Source organism: Grammomys surdaster, unplaced genomic scaffold (assembly GCF_004785775.1).
Source record: "Grammomys surdaster isolate TR1022 unplaced genomic scaffold, NIH_TR_1.0 806, whole genome shotgun sequence".
In the NCBI taxonomy this organism is placed as follows: domain Eukaryota; kingdom Metazoa; phylum Chordata; class Mammalia; order Rodentia; family Muridae; genus Grammomys; species Grammomys surdaster.
Window position 1 is genome coordinate 513,174 of NW_021605225.1, and position 22,432 is coordinate 535,605.

General features: G+C 43.3%; 1 protein-coding gene across 2 annotated transcripts in view; it reads right to left on the minus strand.

Moving 5' to 3' along the window:
- Positions 1–22,432, minus strand: part of Map3k5 (mitogen-activated protein kinase kinase kinase 5) — a 188,343-nt gene that overhangs the window by 165,225 nt on the left and 686 nt on the right. The gene's annotated exons all lie outside the window — the stretch shown is intronic.

Here is a 22,432-nt window from a genome sequence, read left to right on the forward strand (position 1 = left end):
AAACACAGACTGACAGCCAGCCTAAAGAGCAGGAGGAGTGGAGGTGGGGAGAGGGAAACAGAAAAGCAGGGCTCTGGCTTTGTGCAGTTTCAGCTGGAAACATCCTGTTCACCAAATAGAAGCACCCATGCTTTTTCCAAATGTAAACAGAACTCTTGATAGGACGCAGCCAAGAACTGTCCAGTGTTTGCACATGACTCTCAGGTGTGCCCCAGCCAAAGATTAAGGAGGGGTTGGCTCCTGTTCCTAACTGCTCCAGCCTGCCCCTGGATTGCACCAGAAATAAGGTGGCGAGTGTATGAGGATAAGGCTGGTGGAAAATTTAGATTAGGAAAAATACTAAAAGAAAAAGAAACTCGGATGTTTCTAAAGGCGAGTAGGAAAAGCCCTGAGGGAAAAGAACCTCTGAGAGCCAACTTTATCTGGAGACTGATGCTGGCTACGAACCTCTCTGGGAATGCAGGCTGTCTGCAGATTAAAGCCATCTATGAAGCACACACTTGCATCTGCACTGGACCCTCAGGGGAGGCCTCTCCCTACTCCCAGACTCTCAAGGTTTCTATCAACATTGCTACCCCAAGTTCTCTGGAAACCTACACCACCACCTTTCACTTTGCCTTCTTCATAGGGAGAGAATAAAGGTGACAGACTAGCTCACTCCCCAGGGGGAATAAGGCAGTATAGTGCTTTTTTTAAAAGGCAAGAATCCCCTCTTTTGCATAAGTAGTTAGCTTAGAGAAGTCATCTTGACCCCTTTGAGGGTCAAATAGGGGTTGCCTGAGACTATCGGACAAGATAGATATCTACATTACAATTCATAACAGTAGCAAAAGTATATTTATGAAGTAACAATGAAAATAATTTTATGGTTTGGGGGTTACCACACATGAGGAACTGTATTAAAGGGTCACAGCATTAGGAAGGTTGAGAACCACTGTTCAGAGAAAGCACTTCATCTATAAATAGGACTTTTGCATGTTCACCACCTTCATCTCACACATCAGCCAGGGTGGATGACTGCCCTTTCATCTCCGCTCAACCATGTCACCCAGCGAGCTCAAACACAGGGAGGGAGACCAGCATATAAACCAATGCTCTTCCTACATGAGAAAATCACAGGTTTTGAATTTTGCAGCAATATGGTTACTTTTAACTGTCAATTTGACACAGCCTAGAATCTTCTGGGCACAGAGTTTCAAAGAGAGATGGTCTACATTGGGTTTATCTGTGTGTGGACAGTCTGTGAGAAACTGCCTTAATTAAGTTAACTGATGTGGGAAGACCCAGCCCATTGTGGAAGCCAGGGGTGTTGAACTGTGAAAGAGTAGAGAAATTGCTAGGCATAGTGGTGCACACCTTTAAACCTGGTGCCTGGAGACAGGCAGGTAGGTCTCTGTGAGTTCAAGGGTAGCCTGGTTAACCATACTAAGTCCCAGGCATAGTGAGACCCTGTCTGTTGTTCTTGTTCTTGTTGTGTTTTAAAGGAGAAACTGAACTGAACATAGCGAGTAGGCAAACAGGAATTCATTTCTCTCTACCCCAAATGTGGAAGTGATCTGATGTTTTTACCTTAGAACTGTTAGCTAAAATAAACTCCTTTTCTCCCCCAAGTTATTTTTTTGCCAGGGCATTTTATCACAATAGAAACAAGGCAAGATGGTAACTTTCTACCAGGTCTATCTATGAACACTGAGAATTCATAAAGGAAAACAATTTTCCATATTCTGCAATTGTTCTCATTCTGTTTTCAATGACTACTTTCTAAAAACGCAATGCCAATTCTAAAAGCCATAGCCTCAGTCTCTCTCCATGACTTGGTTACAAGACAGACACAGAACAGGATGAAATCTATTGACCTGCTGATGAGCCAGTTGCATCTGTGCGCATCTGGGTGACACATGCAAGAACTTCAGACTGGGCCAAGTGCCTCCAAAGAGGGCCACCATCAATTCCTGACCCCTCTTTGTACACATGTCCTCTCTCCCACTGAAGCATTTCCTTTCCTTCGACTCCAGTTTGGCTATGTGACTGCTCTGGTCAAAAGAATGCAGCAGAAGGAACGTTCTTAAAAAGTTGAGATCAACTTCAGATAACTGACAGCTTCTATGTTCTTCTTCTTGGCATACTCACAGAATGTTCTTCTCAGAAGCCAACCTCATTGTATGGAAAGGCCACCCAGCAGATGTAGGAGTCTATCTGAGGCCAGCAGACAGTTGTGTCAACACCCAGTCATTGGAATGACCCTTCTTGGACACTGCAGCTCAGTTAAGTCTCCAGGTGATTACAGACCTAGGAAAGTGGGACACACCCAGGAACCTACTCAACCCATTAGGCTGTGACAGATAACAGGCTGCTGTTTGAACCCAATATGCTTTGTGCAGTGACACAACAGACAAGTGGAACACAGACCTCTCAATAATAAACCAACACTAAAATGTAAATGCTGGTCAAGACAACATTTTCTTTCCCCAGTTAATCTCCCTAGGTGTTAAAATGCAGGCTTTCTTGCTGTGAAAAGGATGTAGAAGAGGCGGGACTGAAACTCAGACTGATCCTCCTAGTTCTGGATGGCAGGATTTCCCCCAGTGTGGGGCAGATGCTGGGACTCTCAGCTCTATGAAAGAGATCACTATGACCAGGTCAGGTTCCTATGTGATATCCCGCTATCCTGTCAGTTACTTAATGCCTAATGCTAACATTTAAATCTTCAATGTCCTCCAGAGACCCCAGGTGGGAAGTCTGCTCCTCAAGCTTGGCTCTATTGGGAACTGGTACAATTTTTTGGAGATGGACCTAATGGGAGGCAGTTAGGCCACTAGAGGTAGGGTACTAGAACCTGGACCCTTTCATGGCTCCTCTCTTATTTCCCAGCCACTATATGATAAATAGGCTTCCTCTGTCATATGCTGTCCTGCACCGGGTCCCAAAGCCATGGGGCCAACCAACCATGTGCTGAAACTCTAAAATGGGCTCAAGACAAACCTTTTCTCCCTTTGCATTGATTATCTCAGCTTTGGAGACCTTTATTTAAATAACATATCAATAAAAATTAGGAATTTGAAATCTGATCCCCATAATAATATTTTTTATTTTATTTAAATGTTTATTTAAATTAAATAAAAGATAATTTTATTTAATTTACAGTAGTAAAGGTGCATCAAAAGAAAATCTCCTGGCAGATTATAGATCAGATAAAATGCTAGATTATACAGCCTTGAAATCCTTACTACCTTGGTGGCCCATGGTCTCCAAGATGGCATGAAAACTCCCTTCCAGGCATGGTCACATCTGACTTCTCAGCTAGCCTGTAGGGTTGTAACTGTATCTTCATATTGCAGAGGAGGCAGCTTAGAGATCTGGATGGAACTCAGTGCTAGACACTTGCCCAGCATGTGCAAGGCCCTAAGCTTAATCCCTAGCAAAACACAACAGCAGCAAATAGAAACTCGGTCGCTAATTCTGTCCATGAACACAGAATTAGTAACTGGTAGGGCCAAGACTCAAAAACTGAAGCCTTCCAAATCCAGCCACAGTGCTGGTCATTATAGCATATGACTTCAATTCCTCCACCAACAAGACTGGTTTGTTTGTTTCTTCTGACCACTGAGGATACATGTGCATATATTTAGACTGCACACATTTCAAGAAATAATCTCTGTCCCCAGAGACCCATCTTGGCCACACTACAGGTCATGACTACAGTAGGCAAGAAGCTATTTGATATAGTCCCAAAGCATGGGGACTCCTACAGCCAAGACCAGAGCTAACTCTCGACCCCACCCAAGAGAGCAGAGACAGCGGAGCACCTTACCTGCTAATCTATAACGGCTTCAACTGAACCACTTTGGAGTTGAGGCTCCAGATTCCTTTTTGTTCAGGATCAAGCAAGAACAAGCAAAGAAATGCTAACAAACATGACCTCTGAGAACACTTCCAAGGTTTGCAAACAAAAATAGCTGGCAGCCACTGGCCTCAAAGCCAAGTGGGTCAAGGGAGGGTTCCTGACAGAAGGTTGCACACTCCCTGCCTGTCTTACCTCAGTTTACCCATGGTGACCAGCAGAGCTGCAGGTTCTTTCAGGTTTTCATGTACTCCCTCCAAGGTCAGACCCACTGGCCCACAAGTAGGTTTTAGGTACAAGTAGCTAAAATCCCTCACTCAAAAAACAGGAAAAGTCAATAGTTGTGATTCAAAGGTATCTGGGGCTCTTAAAAGATTTACAGAGCAAATGTATGCCACAGTGATCTCCTAAGTCAAACAGAACACCTCAGAGAAAGTCTCAATAGATTAATCATGAGAGATGATTACATCTCTAATAAATTCCACTTCTTCATCTTGTATCTGGACGTTAAAATGTAGCCTTCAAAACACCAGGTTAACTCATTTATTCTTTTAGAAAGAGTAAAAACTAATAAGTATTTTATGGTAAATTTTAATTTCCCATGATTTTCTTCTCATAAAAATCATATTTTCAGCCAGGAAACATGGTCATGGGAGGCTAAGCATGAAGATGGGGAATTAAAAGCCAGCCTGGGCTATACAGAATAAAAAATAAGTAAATAAATAAAAGAATTTGAGGTGCCGGGCGGTGGTGGCGCACGCCTTTAATCCCAGCACTTGGGAGGCAGAGGCAGGCAGATTTCTGAGTTCGAGGCCAGCCTGGTCTACAGAGTGAGTTCCAGGACAGCCAGGGCTACACAGAGAAACCCTGTCTCAAAAAAATCCAAAAAAAAAAAAAAAAGAATTTGAGGAAAAGATGGTATCTGCACTAAGCACATACTGATTCTTTTTTTCTTATATGAATGATATATGCAGCATTTATGTGGCATTATGACTTGAAAATAATGGGGACACTCATAGATTACAAATTCCATACCATTTATATATGGGACCTGAGTTTCCTTGGATTTCAGTATTCCTGGATGTGTAGTGCTGTGGAGGATGTACTTGAACATCACTATAAAGCTGTGTTTGGATTTATAGTGTTTTCCCGTTTTGTAAAAAAGCAGAAGACCTAGTCCCTACTAAAGTTACCCTAAGGATACTAGAAACCTTGGCTGTTTCTACATAGCCTCCACCTTCCCTGTCCTACAGGTAACAACAGCACAGGAGACGATAAAGAGCGTCTTCAGAAATACCTGTGCTGGTTTGAATATGCTTGGCCCAAGGTGTGGCACTATTAGACAGTGTGGCCTTGTTAAAGTAGGTGTGGCCTTGTTAGAGGAACTGTGTCACTGTGGGGGTGGGCTTTGAGACCCTCCTCCTAGCTGCCTGAGGACAGTCTGCTCCTGGCTTCCTTTAGATGAAGATGTAGAACTCTTAGCTCCTCCAGTACCATGCCCGCCTAGACACTGCCTTGATAATGGACTGAACCTCTGAACCTGTCAGCCAGCTCCAATTAAATGTTGCTTCTATAAGAGTTTCCTTGGTCATGGTGTCTGTTGACAGCCATAAAACGCTAACTAACTGAGCATCAGCCAACACAGTACATCTTTGTCAGTGCTATATGTGAAAAGGGTAAGGATGTTGATCCCAAAAATACAGGTTAAACACCAGCAGCTCTTCCAAGAAGGGTCATTTGACTGGGCAGCCTCTTTTAGCAATGGACAAATAGACAACGAATACAAATTAATGGACAGAGCTGGTGGTGAGAATTTCTTCAAGTTAATCTAGGGTTTACTTGAGAAGCTAGCCTGAACAGTCTCCACTGAACACTGGCTAGAAAGCTAATGTGAAGAAAGCACAAAAATTAAGCAACTTTGAAAAAAATGTGAAGTGTTTCCATTGCAGACGTCCAAAGTGGGAAACTAAGCAAAGAGATCATTTTTATGCATAGTCGGAGCTACAAGCAATGAAATATTTCAAATGGTAGAGAAAACGACAAAAGTATGTGACGTCCAGTCCCCTGCTCACTAACATTTAAAAGCATATGAAGCCTGGCTACTAGGAACAGATGAAAACAACCTTACCTAGTGTCTTAGTCAGGGTTTCTATTCTTGCACAAAACATCATGACCAAGAAGCACGTTCAGGATGAAAAGGTTTATTCAGCTTACACTTCCACATTGCTGTTCATCACCAAAGGAGGTCAGGACTGGAACTCACACAGGGCAGGAACCTGGAGGCAGGAGCTGACGCAGAGGCCATGGAGGGATGCTGCTTACTGGCTTGCTTCCCCTGGCTTGCTCACCTTGCTTTCTTATACAACACAGGACTACCAGCCCAGGGAATGGCACCACCCACAATGGGCCCTCCTTTCTTGATCACTAATTGAGAAAATGCCTTACAGCTGGATCTCATGGAGGCATTTCCTCAACTGAGGCGCCTTTCTCTGTAATAATTCCAGCTGTGTCAAGTTGACACACAAAACCAGAAAATACACCTGGCTGTAGATGTCTCTTTCTTTGCTCCCTGAACAAGGCCTACACGCCTATAAGCTGAGTCCCAGCAATCACGAAGTCCTCAGCTTGAGGTGCCTCACAGTGAGTTCAAATACATCTAGGTTATCAAACAGTAGCAGACAAGCAACTCTATTTTACACCAATTACAGTTAGAACACAAAGTTCAGGGGTGTAGCTCAAAGGCAGAACATCTGTGTCACATGCATGGCACCCTAGGGTCAATCCCCAAAATCAAATCAAACTAAATAAGGCAATCACTGACTCTTGGTTGACTGACTGCACTTTACAAAATAAAATTAGTAGGAAAGCCAGCACATTCAATCTGGTTTGCACACATTTACTACTATCTTAGCCTTACTCCAGAGGCTCTTCCTATGAGAAAGTCCTTGGAAATTTGTATTTCACGGTCTCACAAAGCAGGGCTTGCCGACCTTGCCCTGTGCCTCAGGCACACACAATGGCGGGGCAAACCAGCGTACTCTCTGCTAATAGCAGGTTCCACTGCTTCTACTAGACTGCCTTCTGTTCCTTTCACAAATATGCTTGTTCTTTAATTTTAATATTTTTACTTTCTTTAGTGTTGTTTTGTGTGTGAATGAGAGAGGCATGGGGAGAATGGCACGGCGCAGGTAGGGCAGAGGATACCTTCCAGGAATTGCTTCCTCTTTCCATTGCAGGATCGGGGCACAGAACTCAGGCAGCCAGACTTGCCCAGTAGGGAGTGATTTACCCAGCTGAGCCATCTCACAGGCTGAAAGACACACCTTTCAAAATCACATGCTTTGGTTTATTCTCCAGCAGTTGCTCAGACTCCTCTACCTGATGTCTAACATTGCTCACTCTCTGGAAATTTCCCTGATCAAAGTTACTTAAAAAACTCTGTAACCTTCAATTCCAGTTATTTCTTTTAAACATCCTACTAGGGCTGGGAAGATGATGGCTCAGCAGGTAAAGGCATTTTGCTGCCAAACACATGTACACAGACACAGAAACAGACAGACATACACACAGAGACAGACAGACCGACACACACACACACAGACACACACGGACACAAAACCACTAAATAAAATGTAACAAAAATTACATGTATGTAAAAAGAAAACTTCACCTATCAGCACTCTGCTTTAGTTTGATCACGGCTGTCTCCACAGAGGCACCCCGTTGTCAAAGCTTAGGCCCAGGATGCTGTTCCTGGGCAGTAGTAGGGCCTTTAAGAGGTGGAGCCCAGTGGGGTGTTTTCAGGTCATGTGCCTTGAGGACTGTGGGAACCAGAGCTTCTCTCGACTATTTCCTGAAGGTTATGAGCAGTGGGGCCATTCCATATAGCCTGGAACTCCCAAATGTGAACCAAGACACAAACGTCCTTCCTATCTGAAATCTTAATCCCCGCCCCAGAATCCTCCACCACAGTTCCTCTCTCAAATCACTTTAAGTAACCCTCCGGTGTAATGACTTAAAGTCCTGAGGACTGAACCCAGGGCATCAGGCACGCACAGTAGGCACTGTCACCTGCTAAGCATCTCCTCAGCCCCTTGTGCTTCTTGAGACAGGGTCTTATGTAGCCCAGGATGGGTTTGAACTCCTGCCTCCACTTCCCAAGTGCTGGGAATCACTGACCTGTGTCATCATACTCTGCTAAATGGCTATTTTTAATATCTCACAACAAATCAGCTCTGGGTTGCATACTGAATCCTAAAGGCAAACCGACATTTATTGAGCGTCTTTAAGAAAGATCGGGTTTAGAGGAAGTAAAGGCTACTAACTAAAACATGCAGCTTAAAATTACACGACTCTTTAAAGAGAGAACACATGGGAAGATAAAGAGTTCTGTGGTTATTCTTAACTCAGATGGAAGTAGATGTTAAGGTCACACTTGGATTCGGGAGGAATTTCCCCTGTGAACACATACCAGTTATATATTACAGTTCAAAAGCTGGCTACGAGGCTCTTGTGCGGGTAAATGGGAAGCTACACGTGCTGAGAAGGACAGTCTCATCAAGTAAAGATGAGGGCATCATGAGCTCCTACCTTAGCCCGCCTCCAGTTAATCTCCCCACGTTCAGGTCAGTAACTGAAGGCTGACGGCGCATGAGGCCTTAGGATCTTAAGTTGTAGCTTAAGCCAAACCTTCTTTTGCATTCCTGGAAAATCTTCTCAAATGCAATGTGGCTTATCCTCTGGCACAGACCTCTCTTTGGACAACACATGCCTAACTATCTGACAAACAAACCAAGAACAATCTGAAGAGCACGGGGTTTATAAACAGAAAAGACAGGATTGCTTCATGTGTCTGCCTCGAGAACTAACTCCAGTGTGCCTAACGGAATTTTTAGGGAAAAACAAAAATATGGTCAGAATAGCCATCCTCTGGGAAAACAAAGGGGTGCTGATGTACAAGTATCACGGCACGAGTTTGTCGTGACGGTCCCAAGCAGTGTCACAGCACAACAGTGGCTTTTATCTACAGACAACTTCCTGCCTCCCGGGACCTCTCCGAGATTCTACAGACATGCCTATAGTCCCAATGCTTCCAAGAAGGATGCAGGAGGGTCCAAAACCAGACCGAGCCATGCACCCTGAAGCTAAGTAATGAGAAGAGCCAATTCTGGAATATCGGAGGGTAACCATCAAGAAGAATGCCCGCTACTTATTTAACAAGATGAGCACAACTTGATAATAAAAAGCTTTACTATGCAGAGTTCTGTAAGACTTGGAAACTGGGTGGGGGCGGAGGGTGGGGGCGCCCTCTGTTACTATGTGTATGTCACCAAGCCTTCAGAATATGTGACTCAGTATGGCAGGCAACGAGGAGGAAGGTCAGATCTTCACGCTACTTCTGAATGGATGTAAGATTTTGGTGAAGTAGAGGAGTGTCACCCTTAACCTTCTAAAAGATGCCATGCGTACCCATGAGCCCCAGACAATGGCAGTTACAAATAATACTCCATGCAGGTTCCATAGTAGGCCTGAGATGCCTAGTAATTCGTCTGCTACTTGCTTGGCTTCTGGTGCCTTACCACAAAAGTACAGAAGGACTCAGCCTGAACTTCCAAAGAGACTCAGGTAAGCCCATCTCTAACCATGCCATTAAAGACTGTTTACATGTTGCCAGTTTTGAAATGCAATTTCCCTTCTTAATTAGTATGTCTTTCCATCTAATTTGTTTCTTCAAAAGAATGTTTAAAAAAATAAACTATGTGTGTACGGTATGTTCATGATAGTTTGAATTTTTTGTCATTTAAAAAATTGGTCTCAGGGACTCGCATGATGAAACAAGCAAAGAATCTCAGCACCTGAACATCCAAGCCTGGAGACCTGAGTTCAGTCCCAGTAACTCATGAGAACGTAGAAGCACAGAAGCCAACTCCACGCAGTTGTCCTTTGACCTCCACATGTTCAACATGACACAGGTTTTTCCCAATCTCCCTCCGTCCCTCCTCCTCCACCACTAATAATAATAATAAATTTAAATTTTTGATGTGATACAAGCAAGATTAATATTGATGAGACTAATGTGCTACTCACTTCAGTATATGCTAAAGGACTGATAAGTATTAACGGGAATTTCCTGGTAATAAAGTCAAAAGCCTAAGTGTCCGTGTGAAGACTTCATAATGCTGACAACTTCAGAGTTAACAAAAAGAGACCTGCTGAATGACATTATGATAAATACAGAAGGATCAGTCCTTGCGTAACACACACACACACACACACACACATATGTCATATGTTCTCAACCTTCTTAATACTGTGACCCTTTAACTGTGACCCTTTAATACAGTTCCTCATACTATGGTGACCCCAACCATAAAATTATTTTCATTGAAACTTCATAACTGTAATTTTCCTACTGTGATGATTCACAATGTGGTTTTGGATGGTCTCAGACAATCCCTGTGAAGGGTCCTTTGACCCCCAAAGGGGTTAAAACCCACAAGCTGAGAACTGCTATTATAAGACCAAGAAGGATCTAGAACTCTGCTAGGAACTTAGGCTAGCATTTCCTTTCAGATTTTATTTCAGATTTACCAACGGCCAAGTGTACTTTAAGCACAGAAAATATTGACAGCTTTGCTTGGCAAGAAGAAGTAAGCCAACTGTTCTGCCACAGCTCACGGACAAGCACAACACTAGGTCATGCCAAATGACTTGTATCCCAGCCCTGCTTTACCCACACCCACCTACATTAAGAAATGCAGGGTTTATAACCCAAGCTTCCTGCTCAGGTAGATGGTCTACAAGCCTTTTTCTTACTCTGTTGTAGCTAAACAGTAAAAACTAGGTACACCCCAGAAATTAGGGATTCTGGGAAAAATGAAATCCTATTGTCCAGAACTGAAGACTGAAATTTTCATTGGCTCAACCAAAACTAGTTTCCCAAGACAAATTCTTCCAAACCTTGGCTTTGTCATAGGTAGATCAACATATGTTTACTCTATGCATGTGACCCCCAAACAATTACAAATGTTACCATGAATATATCCATTAAGTTACCCCAGAGATTCCCCACCCCTGGAAACTGTGTAAGCTATGGCCATCCCTCTTGGTTTACCTCCAGAATTCTATTGCTGAACAAACCATATACTTGAGTCATAAAACAGCAAAACCATGCTGGTAAGGCCCTGGCAGTTTCAGCCCTGCCAGCTAGCAGTGCTGGCAGGTGCTACACAAGCTACCAGAGAAGCTACATGCTTATCATCAAGCACAATGTTGTGGTGAGCTTTCAGAGGAGCGCATATTTCTACCTCATTAAAAAGAAAAACTTTTATATATTTGTATATGTTGTGTATTTGGCTGAACATGTGACAGGGTCCATGTGTGAAGGTCAGAGGACAATTTTGTAGAATTAGTTCTCTCCTTTCCCCTTTATACAGGCTCCAAGAATTAGACTCAGGTCATAAGGTGCGTGCAGCAAGTGCTTTTACCTGCTAAGCCATTCCACCAGCCCTCTGCCTCATTTTTTATGTGTAAATCATAGCTTAGCTGCTGTGACTCAGCAGCCATAATACCTCTAATCTGTATTTACCTTTTATTGTATAAAAGGAATTTTATTTGTTTACTATTCTCATTCTGGCCCAGCCATTCAGTAACTTGGCATTCATCTGATGCTCTCTGCCCACTAGAGCCTTTTTTTTTTAAAAAAAAAAAAATTGGGTAAGATCATATGTGTAGAGTTCCTGGCACAGCACCCAGCACACAACAATTGTATTGTTTATTTGGGTATGACTTGCCTGACACTATAAGGCCAAAGTCATGTCTTTGGCATGTAAAACTTTACAGCAGTTACAGTCCCTCTGAAACAGGTTTATTTTCAATCTCCAAAATAAGTCTATTGGAAGCTGTGTAGACTACCAAGGCCATTTGTTGAGGCTTGATCTTTTGATGTGTGTTGTAGTGATAAATGCTGGTCCTCAAGGCCTGCTTGCTCCCAGGAACAAGAGAATCCACACGGTACAATGTGACCTTGCTCCTTAATTTAAAAATATTGGTTAAATAAAGATGTTGACAGCCAATAGCTGGGCAGAAGAGACATAGGTTTGGGGTTCCTGGACTTGAGGTCTGAGGAAAACATGAGGAGAGGGGAGGGGAGGGAAGAGGAGGGGAGGGGGTGGGAGGGGAGGGTAGAAGAGAAGAGAGGAAGATGGAGGGAAGAGAAGATGCCATGGGGTAAAAAATCTTAAAACTATGGCCACGAAGGATGGTTAACTGGAGTCAAGAGCATCCCAGACAAAACATGGCCAATCATACAGTGGGGTTACTGGTGGGGACATAGACATAATAACACAGAGGTGAGATATCTGCCCAGCTCCAGTGCTGATAAAGGCATATTATAAATTAAAGGTCATGTATATTTTTATTTGGGAACGAATATGCCAAAGGAGGGGTAGAAGCCCCTTGATTGAGATTAAATATATTTTACAACAGCCATTGGTTAACAGTAGTTTCCCTGCATAATAATGAACCTGGGTTTTCAGACTCTACAGGCATCATCTTGGTGGATTTCTGGCCACAGAGCCTTTACCTCTTATTACCTCATTAAAACCTTGGGAACTGACAACTTGCTATTCAGATGGTACCATGGTTCCAACCACGATGATGACTGGGAGCCTGTTTCAAACACAGTGTTCTAGAGCCTTTTCAAGGCAGGAACAGCTTCAGACAACAGAGTTAGCAGACAGAAGAAAGCAACAGTTAAGTCAGATAGAACTCCTGCAAGACAAGCCTAGGGATGCAGAGACTGACCAACCATCAGCCCAGGAAACTGTCAAAGACATGTTGTGGACAAGAGCAAGTAGTGGATCCTTTCACTGGAGGGCTGGGCCTTATAACATATCATCAGGGAGTTAATTATCCAGTTTGAAAGGTGAACGTTCCTTATATTGTCCCTTTATTGATTTGATTATTAGGCAGTGTCAATAGGTAATCTGAACAACTGACAGAAATGCAAATGTTTCCTCTCTATAGAAATACATATGAATATCTTTGGTATAGATTGATTTCTATCTCATAGGAAAAAATGACTTCAATATTTATACCTACAGACTTGTCTTACACAAGAGTAGCCAGTATTTCATCTATTACCAAATTCATTTCTACTTTTCTGATTATATGTGTATCAATATCTCCTATAATTTCTCACTGATGGTTTATATGCATATTATATTTGGTTTTCCTATTAAATAAAGAGTTAGTTGGTCAGGTGTAGTGACTCTAGAGACTGGGACAAGAGGATTGCAAGTTTGAAGATTTGCTTGGGCTAACACAGCAAAACCCCGTATCATTAAATTAAAAAAAAATAAAAAATAAAAAGCAAGAATTAGGAAGATAGCTCAGTCAATAAAATGTCTGACAAACAAGCATGAAGACCTGAACTCAATGCCTGGTACTCACTCAAAAAGCTAGCAATAGTGGGCCATGTTTATAATCCCAGTGTTGGAGAGGTGAAGAGAGAAAGATAGGAAGGACCCAGTCAACAGAACCATCGGCAAACCCAGGTACCAAGGAGAGACTTTCTCATAAATAGATAGACAGACAGACAGACAGACAGACAGACAGACAGATAGATAGATAAGATAGGTAGATAGGTAGGTAGGTAGGTAGGTAGGTAGGTAGGTAGGTAGGAGCAGCTCCCGAGGAACAATTCTGGAGACGGATCTGTGGCCTTTACACCTAGGTGACTGCACACATGCACACACACAATCTTAAACCAGTTAACTAAATATTTGACATACATGTGTAGGTTTGTGGCTTTATGAATTTGAAAGTACTAGTTTGCAGTAGAACAATGTAGCACTTCCCAGGGAGAAAGGGTTTTCCCAGGAAGGGAAACTGACAAAGGAGAAAGGAGATTTTAGTTTTCTCCATTACGGCTCCAAGAGAAGAGAAACGCCACAAATCTATCCTCATGTTTAACTGCTGTGATCTTTAGGCAGAGGCTGCATGAATGTCTGCTGCACCTTTCTGATGCTCTTTTTATTACTGAAATGGTTTGAGTCACGTTTTAAGGTTGTTTATTTATTTTGGTGGTGCTGGGGACCGATTCCAGGGCCATGGCCATGGCAGATGGAGGCTCTACTGCTGAGACAGACCACCAGCCCCCGAGGTTGTTTCTTGCTGTTACTGTTGTTTCTAATTAGTTGGGTAGGGAGGAATGTGGAATATAGGGAATCTTGACTTCTTCCACATCAGTTGTTCCCATGGAAACCGACACTTAAACCTTTTTATTCCCAAAGACTTATGCCTTCTGTTTCAAAGTTCTTCAGCGTTATCTACTGTCTCAGGCAATTAATCAGCCCATCAGAAATGAACTACTAGGCATGTGCCATCACATTAGGGGTAAGCAAATCAGACTCAGGAAAGTGGGAGCAGGCTGTGGTCAGAGCCTTCGTCTGTGCATCTTTCCACATAAAGGCTTATTCGGTCCATCATCATCTGTGATCCATGTGACTCCTCGACTCAGAATCTGACTCAAGACTTTCCTGGAAAAAAGCATGAGTCTGTCCGAGCAATTAGCAATCGGCTTTTGTCTCCTTTGATGGCCTTGATAGGAAAATGTCAGTTGGTGTCAGTAAGAAGTCATTGAACTGTGTTAGCAAGAAGAAACCAGAGGCAAGTGTCACTGCCATGGCCCACCCTCAGTGGCTACCATCATGGACTAAGATGTCAAGACCTGTGGTTTAAATGTTGGTCACCTCAGAGGACACCTGTAGTACTTTGGCACACTGCACATACACCAACCGTGACAATGAAGACACAACCTGGGTGATTTAAAAGTGGGGAAGGTTTGATTCCTATTTGGTCGCTTGATTAATGCTGATGTTAAGTATACCCTACTTGAATTCTGAGCTGGCCATGTGACACTATCTGTACCAGTGTGACCAAGACACACACAGAAATGCCAAGGTGGAGGTGAAAGCAGCAGCCACTAGAAACAGGAATGGCTCTCCTGGTCCTGGCTCTCCTGGTCCTGGTTCTCCTGGTCCTGGTTCTCCAGGCTCTAAGCTATACTTTTCACAATAAACAACTTAGAAAGTTTGAATAAGACATCAAGAGTCATTTGAGCTGGGAATAGTGGTGCATACTAATAATTCCAACACTGAGCTGAGACAGGAGGATTGCCAGGGTGAGAAGGGTTACAAAGGGAGACCCTTCTCAAACACCAAAGCTGTGTAATAGCAATGTGCCAGTGTGCATGTGCACATGTAGGGGAGGGTGCACATGCAGCTATACGTGTGGAGGGCCAAGGTTAATGGTTATCTTTCTTCTATCTCACTAAACCTGAAGTTCACTAGTTTGGCTAGACTAGCTGGCCAGTGAGCTGAGGGATCTATCTTCTCCCACAAATTCATCCTCTGGTTACAGGGATCAGCTACCACATCTGGCTCTAATCTTTCCTCCCCTCCCCTTTCCTCCCCCTTCTTCTCTTCCTGTCTTCCTTTCTTCCTCCTTCCCTCCCTCCCTTCCTTCTTCCCTTCCTTCTTTCTTCCCTTTCTCCCTCCCTCTTTTCCTTCCTTCTCTTCCTTCATTCCTTCTTCTCTCCCTCCCTCCTTCCCTTGCTTCTTTTCTTTCCTTAATGTGGGTTCTCAATATCTGAACCCAGCCAGGCCCTTGTGCTTACACAGTAGGTACCTTACAAAAACTGAGTCATCTCTGAGGCTCCAATGTAATCGAGATTTTTAAATGAGGAAGAGTTTTCTGTCTTGGGAAAGCCTTGGTTTCATATAGTTTGTGGTCAGTGAGCAGATGGACAGGCATTCACTGATACTCACTAGAGTGGCTCTCCTGAGTGCTTGCTGAGCAAGAAGTTTACAGGTATGAAGAAGGCTAAGGGTGCTGGAAAGTATGGAATGGTCACGGGCATTTTCAGACTACCAGTGTAAAGGGAACAACTTTCTGAATGAATGGATCATGTGCCAAGGGCAGTAGCTTTCTTCATTATTGATTACCACTGTAAGAAAAGAGATTTGTTTGGAAGGGATACGTACTGACACCCTCAGTCTCAGAGGCCTGCCCTGCCATGCAGATGCTATGCAGGTCTTTACACTTACATCTCTCAATTGCCTCTGTCTGCCCTAAGACAATCACCACAATGTAGCTTGGGGTTTGTTTCTTAGCTTTTATGCTATTTTAAAAGTTAATATAAAATGAAGGAAGAGGAGGAGAAGGGGAAAAAAGGGAGGAAAGAGAGTCTTAGAATCCCTGGCCAAAAAAGAAGCCTCCTGTAGTTCTGCTAGTCTGGACCAGTATTTGAGGAGACAGCCTAGATGAAGCACTAAGAACACACACAGCTTTGGTACCTTACTGTGAAAAGACTTGCATAGTCATTGAGCTTTATGCTTATCAATTTCCCACTGCACCACAAAGAAACTATGCATCAACTGAGCCCCAAACAAGAACTAAACAGGGCTCAAACCTGGCCTCTGAAACAGGAAGCAGGACATAGTCGCTGTGGCTACCACAGAGGAACTGACCCATGTAGGCAAACTCCCAGGAAACTGTCACCAGCCAAGACCTCTAGTGAGAAAAGACAGTGCAATGGGTCTCACCTAGAGCAGGAACAAGCCCTGGCTATCAGATGACAACGTCTCAAACAGACCAAACCAGCCACATTTAGGAAAGAAACCACAACCATAGGAACAGGAAGCAAGGCCAGTCGTGACTATCTGTGCTTGGCTATTTTGGGTAAAAAATGGGAGCTCTAAAAAGGAAATCTATTTTTTATACTGAGAACTTTTCTTTTTAGATTCCTCTCCCCCATGCTTTTTTTTCCTTGCAGGGTTTCTATTAAATTTTGTTTACAAAAATCATACTTCATTTCGGTTAGCCAGTTAGCCAAGAAAGCAGGAGGCAGCAGTGTTTCAGATGTTTAGACGTGGCAGCAACAGCTGACCCAGGGGTAAGCCAGTACATGAAGAACGAACGTGTGGGTCATCCCACGGGCTAGTCTCTTTTTTAAAGTCTAACTAGACAGAGGTGGGTAGGTCGGTTGCTTAGTTTCAATGAACTTACCAGTTTCTTCTTTTGAAAATTGTACTGAGGCTTGTCTCTCTTGAAAATTAAAGTGACTGAAAGGCACAGAGGCCACAGGACAGTTCAGAGCAGAGGTTGAGAACGCTAACTGCTATACTGATTGACAAAATAAAGCTTTCACTCACCCATGGTGTTATGGGAAAATGAATAATACTGACTTTTTCTATACATTTGCTATCTGCAAAGACCTATGCTTTATTCTGTTTCACTTTGTTTGCTCCCCCATCCCCTGAGCCCCCCACCCCCTCCTTGGGCATGGTCTTATGTAGTCCAGGCTGATTTCAAAATTGCCATAGAACTGAGCATGACCTTGAACTCCTATTCCCCCTGCCTCCACCTCTCTGTTGAGCTTGCCAGCTTGGGCACACTTAGAGTTTTCTTGTTATTGTCCTCCTCTTGTTGTGGTTGCTGATGTTGTTTGCAGTGCTGGAGACCGAACTCAAGGTCTTGCAAATGCTAGGCAAGTGTTCTAGCATAGAGTTATGCTCCCCAGTCCTACCTAAACTGTGTTGGTGCTCTCTTAAACATTTTAAGTGTGTGTGTGTGTGTGTGTGTGTGTGTATGTGTGTGGTGTGTTTACCTGTGCTTATACATGTAGAGGACAGAGGTCGACATCAGGAGTCTTCCTTTAGGGGGTCCCTCACTGAACCTGAACATACCATTTTAGCAAGACTGGCTAGCCAGTGAGCCCCTGCAATCCTCTTGTCTCCAACACGAGGATAACAGATTCCGTTTACCATACTCAGCTTTCATGTGGATTCTGAGGATTTGAACTCAGGCTCCCATGTTGTGAAGCATGTACTTTACCCGGCGAGCCATTCTGCCCATCCTTCACAAGCTACGTTTTTAGTATAAAAATATCTTTCCTTTTTAAGAACATTATATTAAGTTTTTCTTTCTTTCTCTATATTATAATATCCTTAATTAGAGAAATAAACTGTTGGCGAATACATTTCCCTTTAAGTTCTCTTGAGTTTTTTTTTTTTTAATTTGTTTTGTTTTCTTTTGTTTTGTTTTAAACTGGTTCATGGGAACAACCGGTTCATTAGGAATACACACTTCACTTCATCCTTTCTCTCAAAGTTAATGACGATCCTTTTACAATCTGGGCTGGATTTTAAACCAGAAATGCAGAAGTCAGCAGCAAGACTTTCAAGAACTCAGTCTAGGGTAGACGGGTAAAGTGTCATGTTTTATTTTACCAAACAAAACTGCAAGTCCTAAGAGGTGAGGTGGAGACAACTGAGGCAAAGCCAGGGCATGTCGGATGCCATCCTGGCAAAGCAGTGAAAGGGCCACTCTCAGCACAAACTCTCCTCCACAGAAAGCACAACTCAGATGAAAACTTCAACTAGCACATGCTTCCTTCCGGCTCCCCACTATTGCTGCAGCATGAAAGACGAGTAAGAGATTGCAATCTGCAGTGAGTCAGCCTAAGAGGAAGGCCCCAGAGATGCAATAATGGCTCATGGCAAGGAAAAGGGAAGTGGGCAGTCCATCTCATCCAGTGCCCACCACGAGGAAGGTAGATGGCTTTGAGCCAAGCAAGGTCCCTCAGCCTTATACCAGCAGGGAGTGGAAGGCCATGCATAGGCTAGGCTAGGGAGAAAGCTGAAAGAGATGAAAGTGTTTCGGTATCTTGCTGGCTTCTCTTTCTTTCCCTTCATTCTCTCTCTTGGTCCCTATTCCTAATCCAAGTTGATGTTCCTCCTACCAATGCCCAAGATACAACCAAAATCTGCACTACAGCAAAAGTCACTGATGTACACTGAAAAGTGTCTCTGAACTCCAGGGTAAGGGGGTTAAGAAACACTTCCTGAATGCTTAAAGTAAAGGCTTCCTATAGGCGCACTCCAGGATCTGCTACTGGCAGCAGTAGATTCTGTGGGAAGGTGTGAAGTTAATCTTAAATCACACATTAACCTGAATGAATACACAGAATTATGGTCCAGTGTTTTCATATGCAAAGTACAGAGATAATGAAGGCCATTCCAGCAATGCACATAAAGCTAGTGCCCATTAGGTGTTTGTAAAAGCTGGGAATGTTGCTCAGTTGGTAGAACACTTGTCAGCCCTCTGTGCTGCATAAATGGATGACTGTAAACCCAGCACTCAAGAGATAGAAGCTAGGAAACTGGATGTTCAAGGCCATTCTCCACTGCACAGTAACCTCAAACTGAGCACTTACGGTCTGTCCACAAAGGCAGCACCTTGTATCACTGACGCCAGTGGCCTTTACAGAATTTACTGCCTACCATGCAAGGGGTTTGGAGCAGGTGTGTGGTTTGGGTTGCTATCTGCCACCTCTGAGTGATACTCTCTTATATGTAAAGCCATAACTACCTTTAAGACGCATAAATGTTTTTCATAGCAGCATTAATTAAGCATGAGTCAGTCAGTCTTGACTGAATAGAATGACAGACATAGTCAAGAAACAAGCCAGAATAAATAATAAAATCCATAATTCAGTGAACACTTTAACTCCATAGTATTCTTCAAAAGTCATCAGTATACAAAATAGGAGAAGTTCAAATGACACCAGCACTCTTTACTCTGTTACTAGCTCTAAGCTGGACTACTTGGGCTCTGTCCTTTCTAAATGAGGTCATCCAGGCTCTGGGCTGCAGCCCAGTGACAGAGCTCCTGTCTGGCATGCACAAGGCCTCCGGGTGGGATTCCTATCACTGGAGAAGAAATAACAACTAAACAAGCCCCAGGTTGGGCTGTTCTTGATTGTTCCCCTATCTGGCTCCTCCTATCACTTTTAAAAAGCTACCTTGAGTGCTAGAAATCTCTGGCTTCTAGGTGACCCCTCACAGGCTCTGTGACAGTCAAGTCACAGATTCCCATCCCTCCTCCCAACTCTAATCTCCTCAGGACCAAGGACAGGCCATAAAGGAGCAGTTACAAATCTCTATGAAGTACAACGAGTCACTTGCAGTAATAACACTGAGAATTTAAAGAACAGATCACTCTGACCATCTACCCCTCTAAAGTGTGACTTGACTCACTCAGTATTACAGAAGAGACTGGACAGGAATCCAGACCCCAAAGCTCTTGTTACAATATTCTCGCTTTCACAAATCCATACAGGATTCAGGGCAATCTCAGACACATGATTCAGTTCTCCCTCCACTTCTGCCCTGGTGAACTTTTCAGATAAAGAAGCTCTACAGTAAGGCACAAAAAGCCTTTCTCACGAGTGTATGACCCAGAGCAGAACTGGACAACATTCAGGAGGGGATATGCCCTTCCAACTATATGACAAGGATTTAATCTCCAGATGAGGTAGGAAAGAAGAAAAAGGGCCAGAATGACCCAGGGACCAGCAGTTAATATGCTTAGCCAACCCGCAAGCTAACATCACCTACCACTACAGTTTTATTATCCATGGTTTCACTCTCTTGCTTGCTGGATTTGGTTTTTGTTTCTGAAAAAGAGTCTCATTGTGTGGCTCAATGTGGCCTTTGACTCACTGACTAGCTCAGGCTGACCTCAAACTATCAACGGTACAATCATCTCTTTAGAGACTGCTTACAGCCATCCTCACAGCTGAGTTGGAAACCTGTGACAGAAACCTGAAAGACTTCAGTCTCAAATACCTAACTATCTAGCTTCTGAAAGAAAACAAAACAGTTGACCAGTTTTTGAGCAACAGTTGACCAGCAGTCGGTAGAAGGAGACCAATTACTTACTCTCTTAGACATCAGGGGGAAACCCAAGCTGGCCTACTACCAAAGCCCAGTGCCCTCAGTTTAGAAAGTCCAAGGGTAAGGGCAGACTGGCAGCATCTTCATTCCATCACAGCTTCATGATGAATAAGATATCTTCTGGCTGCGCAGACATTAGACTCAGGCCTTACTACCTTGAAAGAACCAATGGGTTGGGAGGATGGCCACCACCAGGACAGCCCCCAGAGCACATCTTCTCCACTGTTTCTCACTGCACCTAGACGTCTCTGAAGATCTCTGCCGGCTCTTGATCCCAGGATCCGAAAACAGAATACTCCCCTTGATTCTAATAGCAAATGCGCTCTGCACAAAGGCAGCCAGAGCCCGTTGTGAACTTTTAATGTCAGCACTGGCCAGTCACGGCCTATGAATCCCAGGGCCAGTCTCATCTAATAAGTAAATACTACGCTCGTCCCAGGCCTGGTCACAGGACTGAGTGAGATAGAGTTCAAATGTCTACTCTCTAACCTTTCTCCCTTTTGCAGCAATGGTATTTGTAGAGTAACACAAGACAGCCTTGTTAGGAAACTTTCCTTCATATTAGCTGAGGATTTAAGAACTTTTTCTGGACTCCTAGGAAAAACAAGCCTACTCTATCAGCGCAATAAAAATAAGCTCAAGTTTTTATTTGGCTTTTTTCCTCTCATATCATTTGGTTCTTTGAAGCTTCTCCCAAATTATAATCCAAAAATAAGAGTGCTATAATTTTTAGAAAAGTTATGTTTATGTAATTTTTATAGCTAGCCACCCCAAGAGTCAAGCTATAATATATTATATTCATGTTCAGTTATGAAGACACAGACTGTTTAAAAAATACCCAAACCAGAAAGTCTCAGTTTATTTAGTCTGGCTTGCTTAACATGAAGTTCTTCTTGTTCTTAAAATATTCAGCTTTGGCTGAATCCCAAAGCAGACATAAGCCTACTTCAGGTGTTTTGGAAGAGGCTGTAAGAGAATTAGATTGAAATATAAAACCTTGTGATCACAAATGTAAGAAGCTTACTGTAGTTGAAGACAAAAACCAGGTTTCCCACCACCAGGATTATAAAAATTAGCATGTCTATTTACTTGATCCTATTGGATTTCAGTAGCACATTGCCATTCCTAACATCTGGGAACAGATGGCTAACTGTTTCAGTCATTAGAACTCTCTAACAGTTTTTGAAATCTGAAATGGACTAAATGGAGACATCCCTCCTGCCGTGGATGACGTTAGCAATCACTTTAATGGTCAACCGAATCTGTCATTAAAATTGCATAGGAACACTTTAAACGATGCTAAATTATAATTTCTTCCACCCACCACAGTATCTGAGGTAATTTAAAAAAAAAAAAAAACTGGTTCTTTGGGCAAGATTCTAACAAAGATCACACACATTTGGTGTATCTCGAAGTACTTTTACTCTAGCATGTAATTATTCGGCCGTTCCAAGTGGTAAGAGGACGGGAAACTGAAGCCACCAAAACTTGAAGGTGAAATGAGTTGGGGGAGGTCCGGCCAGGCTTTGAAAACTCAAAGGAAACTCTGCACGCAGCTAGCTGCTTAGCATAAGGCGTTTCTGTACTCCCAAGACTGCACCGAGAACAGAACATCAGCTCAGAGGGCCACAGGTGTGTGCAAAAGGAAACCCTAACCATACACTAACTGAAGAGAAGTGATTAAAGCAATTATTCGCAATGGTGGGAGGAAGTGTTTTTCCAGCCTTGTACTTGGACCCAGGAGGCTTCGCTGCTGGATAGCGAATAAATCGGCGGATCCCCTTCACAA